Below are 9,642 nucleotides of genomic sequence, written 5' to 3'. Positions count from 1 at the left end.
GTTGTTGTTTTTTTTACATTGAACACTCATTATTTACTTTGTCGAGGAAATGAAGATTTCCTGGATTTATGCAACAAATTTTAAGATATTTCAATTTTGATGACGTAATTGCAATATTTGAGATTTCATTAATTCGGTATAATTATTATATTCCCTTTTGTGTAATATTTTGGAAGCAATTTAAACAATAAATATTTATTATAACAGAAATTAAGTGCAGTATTTTAATCTTAAGGAAACGAGCAACGATCAAGACTTGCATTAATTCCTCTCTTGTAAACACGTACATGACTCCAATATGATAAGTTTGGAACCTACAAAAACCAGATAATTTATTTAATTAATAGAAATTAATGCAACAATAGAAAAAGTTAATACAAGCTGGTTTAGGCCGAGGGTTGGCGATTATAAAATCGATATCAATATTCAAGAAAATGTTACGGATATAAAAAAAACAATACGTCAACCAGATGTTTGCAAGGCTCTTAGCAATGTACATGTCTAGTTTAATATTTTTTTAACATTTTATCTGAAGCCTACAAGAACATGCATATCGTCAACATTTTTAGCTGAAAATGTTCTTATATATAGGTTTGTTACTGACTGTTTACAGAAATTTGTGGGGTCGGTAAAGTCTATAGAAGGCAAGGCGGAGCATTTTCAACATTCTCTGATTTTTTACGTTTGTGCAAACATGGATGCTATTGTAGGATCATAATATTACGTCACGGGCAAAGGGGGTGACTCTAAATATTTTGGGGCTTAAAATTTAAAGGTATAGTCGAACGTTTGTGTAAAAAATCAGCTCAAATAACGTTACGTCCGCCATGTTGCCGTATAAATTTTGACGCTCGCCGTGTAAAGAAATTTATAGGGCAATCACGTGCACGACGCGATTTATCCAATGACGTCGGGACATTCTAGTGCGATGCAAAACAAAATACATTGCATCATCATGCATTATCACAGCTTGCATCGGTGTTTTTCAGAGTTTTATTACTTTTCGCTGCTCCGTGACGTCCGGCGACGACATCTTTTGAAATCATACATTTAAGGAGGCCGACTTTAGTTTGCATTGCGCATGTTTTTGCGCATTCTAATATAATACAGTTGTTTTATACTTCTTATGATTTTTTTTCGATATCATTTATAAAATTGAACACAATAAACAAAATACAGATAAAAATATATAGATTTTTAAAGGAAATTTTTATTTTTAACACGATTTTTACGTTGTGCGGTAGGGGAGCATTGCCATTGCGCTTTTATGACGTTATGATCAAATGAAGCTTTGTAGGAGTACGTTATAAGAAATAACATAAAAGAAAAAGTAAAAACTGTACGATGTTGAAATTTTATATACAGAATGATGCTATCCTCGAGGAAATTTTCCTCATTTTTGGAATGAATCCATTATACCAATCATCATTCGTGATGATCCAAATATATAGCAAAATTTGGTGAATTTTAATATTTTGAGATGGACCCCACAAAAAACCAGACGGTAGAATTTTGTGTTTTTTACATATAAGGTAGGAAATGATATTACTTATCATATTTAACAATTTGAGAAAAAAATCTATTGTAGTATTTTTTTAAACTGCTTTGATGTGCGGAAAATGACAGTTTCCTATATATTCCTATAGTGAATGTACCTGTATTTTGAGATGGTCCCTAAAAAGAACCTGACGGTAGATTTTCATGAACCTTCGCATATAAACTAGAGTTGGTTTCAATTACATATGGTTAAAAAATAAAGAGTTATGCTATTGTAGTTTTTCCGCAAAAAACCCCAAATCGGCCTCCTTAATACAGACTACCTGTCTTAAATGAAAAAATATCATGTCAATACCCAATTTGATGTTTAAATAATTATTTGGATTAAGCCAAATTTTTAGAAATATGACTTTCGATATTATATGGTTTATTGTTTGCACAACATAATACACTGTATTTGACCATGTGCCGTGATCTCCATTTTGCAGTTTTAAATTTTGAATTAATAAAACCTAGACTTGACGCAATGAATTCAATTTTTTGAGCTCAGATTAATGGAAATTATTGTTAAGTTATGTCTATCAAGTTTTGTGATAATATGACGTTAAGTATAGAAGCTATCATGTAATATTAGATAACCTTAACTTTCTTAGAATTACTACATTTATCAATTACCAACGTACTGGTGTAATTTTTATTGTATAAGTACAAACTGTGACGTATTTGCAATAATATTGTATTTGTTTCTACACGTAGGAAGAGGGCGAATTAAGTTTTTATAACTTGTGCCCAATCCCATTGTAATATATAATGCAATAAAATATGTTCAAATCAATCAAATCAGAAGCTACGACAAAAGTCTTTGTATTCTTTTATTGACCTTCGTAATATGTATGTTAATTTATATGCAATCATTTTGACAAATTGCTGATTGTTTAAAATAGTTTCGACTTTGGCCTCTGGACAATTCTTGGGCCTCACAAGAGGTTCAAAGTTTGATGAAGGTTAATTTATATCCAATATATAATCAGTTGTTTAGAATCTTTTTGAGATTTATATCCCGTAGATAATTACACAATTGTTTAGGATCTTTTAGAGAACTGCAATGCTCAACATCTGATATGACTTGTCTATTAAATCATACTGTTAGAAATAAGACTAGTGATAAATAATAAACATAAGATCATCCGGGGGGGGGGGGGTGGATGGATTTTTATTTATACAGGATCTACATGTATTAAACTACATTGTCCAGATAGTTAGTACTAGTATTATGACTCCATTCAGCCGATTTTATCATACCTATCGTTCTCTAGGTGAGCATCGTGGCCCATGGGCCTCTTGTTTAAATTTCATCTATTGTTAACACTGTCCAGAAAAAAAGAGAAGTAGGTAAACAATTCATTCAAATATCATTTTTTCATAAGTTAATTTAAGATGAATTGCTTCACCAAAAGTTTATTTTAAGGATCTTTAGAGTATCATTTCTGAAGCAAGACTGCGTTGTTCAAAGAAGGATACATGCCTTTAATTTTTTTTTATACGAATTTGTTTGTATTTTTTTACGAAAAAGAAGAAACGAAAAGGTGGAGAAAAACATTGATTAGCGTCAACTCACAAGCTGAAATATATATTTATCTTTAATCACATTTAGCAATGCTCAACAGGCGACAAATGGACGTCTTACATTTGTGGGGTTTTTTTTTAGCATAAAAACCCAGGAATTAGCTGCACGTGATATAAGGTAAACTTGATCACTCCCAGAGTGAGAGAGATAGAGAGAGGCTGTGTTTAGAACTTATACCAATATAATTATATAGCATCACCGTAGGAGATCACAGCTAATATCCGACCGTAAATAATCTTGGACAGTACGGTAAATTCAACTTTACGGGTAAGCAGTTATATGTCGCATTCCTATTTTCATGATTTGATGTTATTATATTTTGTCTATTACACATTAATGCTTACATCGTTTATCATAACGACGGAATTAAATTAGAATAATGTTAATTGAAACACATAATTTAATCGTCTGATCTTAACTCTGCATGTCGATCATTCATTCAATTATTTTTTTTTTCAATTTTCGAATTATCTTTATAAAACTATGTATATTAAAAGTTTATTTCATTTTTCAATTCAAATCATTTTCTCGAGTACTTTACATAAAATGTACAAACAAATGTGCGAAATGTAGCTGCATGTAAACCACAAGTTCAATTACATAACTCAACCATTTTATTGGCCGAGGGGTGGGGGTTGCTTTTTCATCCATTCGGGTCATCTCGGTTAGAGTGTCGTATAATGATTCAGATCATTTGTTATGGGCCTCTTTGACTTTAAAAGTAGTACATCTCTCTCTCTCTCTCTCTCTCTCTCTCTCTCTCTCTCTCTCTCTCTCTCTCTCTCTCTCTCTCTCTCTCTCTCTCTCCACAGCAAGCCAAACTACATTATGCCTTATCCTGTGTCAATACCCTATATAATGGTGTGATACCCCTCTAAAACCATTGTCAACCTCCGCTGTGCGTCGGTTGACAATGGTTTTCTCGGGGTGTCAATTTCAACTTTTACCGTCCTAAACAGGTACTATTTACATATTGTGTATAATAGAAATAGGATTGGGCAACAGACACTTTGCCTATCCGAGCCTTCTCTCAGGTGGTATGTTATTTATTTAAACAATATTTTACTCAATATATATTGAATGAGATTAAGCAGCAGCCACAGCCTATTTATTGCCTTTTCCATATATCCAGGTTATGAAATATTAAATATAATACAACTCAGAGTACAGAAAGAATATAAACAAAATAAAGAGAGAATTTTTTTTTTCTAATACCGGTCCCGAAAGGAAATTAAGACAGACACTGCATACTGTATACAGGGTTATTTTTGCCCCGTGTAATTTTCGCCTTTGATTTACACTTGCAAACGGTTTCGCCCCGTTTTTAATTCGCCCAGATGCAGTTGTGTTAACAGGGATACTATTTATTATATAGAGTTTGCCTAGTCTTAAATTTGCCCTTGGACAACGAGGGCGAAAGGGGCGAAAATAAAACGGGGCGAATATTTCCCTGTATAAGGTATATATTTTTTGTATGTACTGCTTTAAATATTTGAAAATTGATACTAAGTCCATGATAAGGACTACCGAATAATATTAATTAAATGTACATATTGTAGAATTACTTCATTTGTGTCAAAAGAGTCGATTTTTGCCAGATGAAGGTTATACTTAAAAAAGCACGATAATGTGTAAAGATGAATTTTTCCCCTTTATTAAAAGCCAAATAGATAAATTAGATAAACGCTTGCTTTTATTAAGCACATGATTTGTACCTATCCGTAATTACTACATGAACAACGAAACTCAAATGCTAGTTTCTACTTAAGAACCATTTTAACAAGGCCTTAGAATTTCTGTACGACATAACTATTTACTGCTTTCGCCAAAACAAGTTAAAAATGACGTCACTGGATTCAGGTGAAATATACACGGTTGAGTAGTCTTAGCTCAAAAGCCAGACAAATCTTGTTGATTTCAAAGAGCAATCATTATGACTGAGTGGCCTATAATAAAGCAAACAGGCCTACGTCACAATTGCTGTTTGACATCAACTACCCAAAGTCCAAGCTCTTGTTAAAATGATTCTAAATTTGATTAGTCTATCATTTGATAAACTTATTTTTGTTTCTCTGGAACAGATGTGTCCAATTTTAACTGATTTTTTGTGCATAAATCATGTTTTCTACATTTCACTCACACTGCTATAAATTAATGGAGTTGATGACAGCGAGTTAATTTTATAATTGATAAGGATAAAATCCATTAAAGTAAAGATAACCCTGCATACAGTATATTTAAAGTGGCATTGTCACGATTTAGGGTCAACATTTACTGTTTACAATGCAACAGTAAGGGATCTCTTAAGGTGCGGTCACACGATGCGATTTTCCATCAGATTTTTCCATCCGATTTTCTCATACGATTCGTCTTTCGACTTTAAAAATCGTACCGTGTGATCACCTAAGTCGAAAGAAAAGTCTGAAGTCGATTGAAAATCTTAAGTGCGTCCGATTTTCAATCGACTCTCTGGTGAGAATCGTGACGTCACAATCATTTTTCCTGTACAACAAAAATACTGAATAGGTTTTACATGTATAAATCGAAAATCGATTGTAAAATCGAATCGTGTGACCATCTCAACAATCGACTCCAATCGACTTACCTGAGCAAGTCGATTGAAAATCGGATGAAAAATCGCATCGTGTGACCGCACCATAATAGTTAGCCAATATCTGAGTGTCAGGCGTCGAGTTTTAATAAAGATGCAGAGCGTACAATTCTTTGTTATGTAAACAAAGCTCATGTTATATTTTTTGTTTACATTTTAAAAGTTCCAGGTTTAGACTTAAAATGATTGTTACAAACGCTAGCAACGATCTATTTATGTTGAAAACGAATTAAATCGAAGGAAAAAAACAGCTTGAAAAAGAATTTAACCGATACATGTACATTGAAATAATGTAAACAAAAACATGACACGAGCCTTGTTTACACACAAAGAAATGTGAGCTCTGTATCTTCCTTAGAACTCTTCGACTGACACTCAAATTTTGATTTTTCATTAAAAATGCATTAATAATGCTCCGTAAACAATAAAAACAGCAAAATAAAACCTGACAAAAATCGCGACCATACGCCCCTTTAAGCTGGCCTCTGTGTAAAGTCATTGTAGATCCTCAGTCCTACTATATAGTATTTCATTTGTCGAAAACGGAAAAAACTTTTAAGATTCGTGACTTTTTCATTAGAAATGACACTTCAAAACACTTTTTTCCCTCGTGTCTACATTAAAAACGGTTTTATGTAAATGCCAAAAGTTGTATCTCACGCATTGTCGCCAATTTTCATATTATTTCATATTTCGATACGCTATGTTTAATAAAGATGCAAGACAACCATATACGATTGCTATGGGGATAGAGTGGCATGATGCTAGTTACAGTAACATGATACTCTTGCGGAACAAAGCGTCCGCTAATTCGAGTATCTCGCTAAATGTTGTTTCACTTCCTCATATGACAGAATGCTTAAAGTGCGCATTGCTAGAAAGGGAGTTCTGAAGGTCTAAGGTTCAATCCCCGGTTTGTGCGGAAATGCATTTCCATTTTTCATACAGATATCGGAATGTTGTTTTATAAATACTCTATAGTGTTTTCTTTGGGTTTTTTCAGTGACAATGGACATAAGACCACTGTTTTGGATCCTTTTACTTGGGATGATCCAGCTATCAGTCATGCACCCCCTGCCACATGGAAACCGGGCTTCCACCCTTTCCATCCCCACCCGCCGTGTTGCACAGTTCCGTAATGCTTTAGAGCGGGAGGTCATGAAACTTTTAATCAAGTTTAAGTATAATCCAGGTTCCTCGTTGCCAAGGTATTACAAATGGCGCCCTCTGCTTGGATGACGTTCTCTGTGCAAAACGTTCATCGCATTTGGGATTATTATTATTATTTTTTTTTTTTTGAAAAAATAAATTGAAATAAATAGCTCTGACTCCGTTGTTGAATTGATTAATAGCTGGGTTTTGGGTAACTTCGACTTATTTTCCCAGCGTCGGGTTTTGAAACAGTTTTATTTTCAACTACTCTATGTCCTTGTGAAAAATTGGGCCCCATCTTATACCTTACCTTCAGAGTGAAAATAAACTGGTGACTTCGAGAGAATAATGACGTATCTCTGCTATTTTAAGACCCATCGACTAGAAATTCAGCATGAGTGTATCTCAGACATAACTTTTCTAAAACCTACATCCATATTGCGAATGTTTTAAAAATTTATTGATTTATTCGGCTTTTCAAGCGAACCGGTAGATTTTATCTGGGTCAGAGTTCGACCCCTTTCTTTATTTATGGTTACATTGAAATAAATGTTAAAACGGGCTTGGCCCTGTGATGTCAATGATCTAATTTTTGAGATATTCTGTCTGAAATTAATTTTATGTATTTTACAGATTTATCCAAATCGCGCGCCAGACAGTGATATTAGATTATGCACAAAATAATCCAACCATTATAAAATATGTAAAATGATCTGAAAAAAAACAACACGTAGAAACTTAATTTTTGACATTAAATTGCTACAGAAAGTTTTTAAAAGTAAAAAAGTCTGAATTTCCTCTGTTTCAATATAAATCTATCTATGTCGTAGCATATCTTGCTCAAATAAACAAAACGTTGATGTCATTATCAATATTTGTTTCTTACGTTGATATATTGTGTTTTTCAAATAACTGTTGACTATAGGATTGAGCTTAGAATCCCCGTCCCATAAGATCGATGTTTACTAAGTTTTAGTCAAATTTGGCCCATTTGTTCTAGAAAAGAAGTGATGAATGTGAAAAGTTTACAGATAGTCAGACAGGTGGTCAGAAAAGCTCACTTGATCGTTCGGTTCAGGTGAGCTAAAAAAGAATTACTTGTAATCTGTTGAGGCCGCAGTGGACACTCTAAGAGGCCTGTTCAGCCCTTTGATTAACAGAATGGTCCAATGGTCTAAAAGGATATATGTTGTCTGAGTGTTCGTCTGTTACAATTTTCTTTAAGTTTAGTGACCAATTAAGGGCCCTAAAGGGGCAACATGATGATTGTACATTCAATAAACATATACAAGAGAGAAAAAGTTGGATGACTGAAAGAGGTAGGACAGACATGAACATTTAATTGCATATAATATATATATATATATATATATATATATATATATATATATATATATATATATATATATATATATATATATATATATATATATATATATGTGTATGTCTATACTTAATACTAGGGATTGCAATTGCTAACCGATTAATAGGTCGGAACGGTGGTAACCGGTTACAAATTTTGTAATTGGTTTATCGGATTAAAAAAAAATCGGACACAGTTTTATAAAAATTCAACACCAAGAACTATGAGCGTTCCTTTTAAACATTTTCAAACATCAGTAAGAACTTTAATTTGGGGATAATTGGTTTCCTCTCAGCTTAATTCAATTCAATTCAATTCAATTTATTTCACTCAAACCGTCAACATGACGGTACATATATAAATAAATATTTACAAATGTAGGTATAGAGTCAGAGGTACATGTACAGTACAAATTAGAGAAAAAAATATGAGAAAAAAGTACAAATGTTCAAGGAGGACAGACTGATTCAAAAATTTCATTTATAAATAAACAAAGTTTTTTAAGTTTTAAAGTAGACAATAATTCACAAAATTTAAAAGTGTTTGGTCTTTCACAAAATCAAGGTTCCAAGTATTTTTGTCTAATACATGAAAGAGCATTACATTCTAATATAAAGTGCATTTCATCAGCTATTTGATTGTTATTACATAATGTGCAACATCTTTCATTTAGAGGAATGCCTAACCATCTACCAGTTTCTACAGGAAGTCGTTGATTCGACGTACGGAATTTAACAGGTATTTTTCGAAGATTTGAGGGTAGAATACTCAAATATTTTTCATATCCAAAAGTAAATTTGAAAGTTTTATATATATGACCTTTTGAAGAATTTGCAATATCAGCCGACCATTTCTGCACAAACTGGTATTTAAGCCTTTGCTTGACAGCATTTGTAATCCAATAAACATTTACAGTACATTGTTCATTCCAAATGTTTGAAAAACCACACTTATCAAAAATAGAATGTATACAATCAATCCATGGATTTTTAGAAAAGTCATTATTACATTGACTCAATAAGTATTTGTAAAGTATATGAACAATTTTATTTTCTGGCCCGGTGAACAATTTTGCCCAGTATGAAACCATTCTAGTATATATATTAACAGATAACGGAAACCTTCCGGTTTCTCCATAAACCATGTATGATGGGGTACAGCTTTTTAAATTCAGTATATGTTTCAAAAATTTCAAATGAATACGTTCTATAATTTCTATGTTTTCAAAGCCCCATACTTCACATCAGTATAATAATACCGGCGTTACTACTTTATCAAAAAGGTCTAACTGACAATCGACAGGTAAATTAAATTGCCTTATTTTCCTGATGACCCCATACATAGCCTTCTGTGCCTGTTCACATAGATGTGTTTTTGCTTTTCTGAAAGACC

Source organism: Crassostrea angulata, chromosome 9 (assembly GCF_025612915.1).
Source record: "Crassostrea angulata isolate pt1a10 chromosome 9, ASM2561291v2, whole genome shotgun sequence".
Taxonomy (NCBI): domain Eukaryota; kingdom Metazoa; phylum Mollusca; class Bivalvia; order Ostreida; family Ostreidae; genus Magallana; species Magallana angulata.
Note: the sequence above shows the minus strand (reverse complement) of the source record.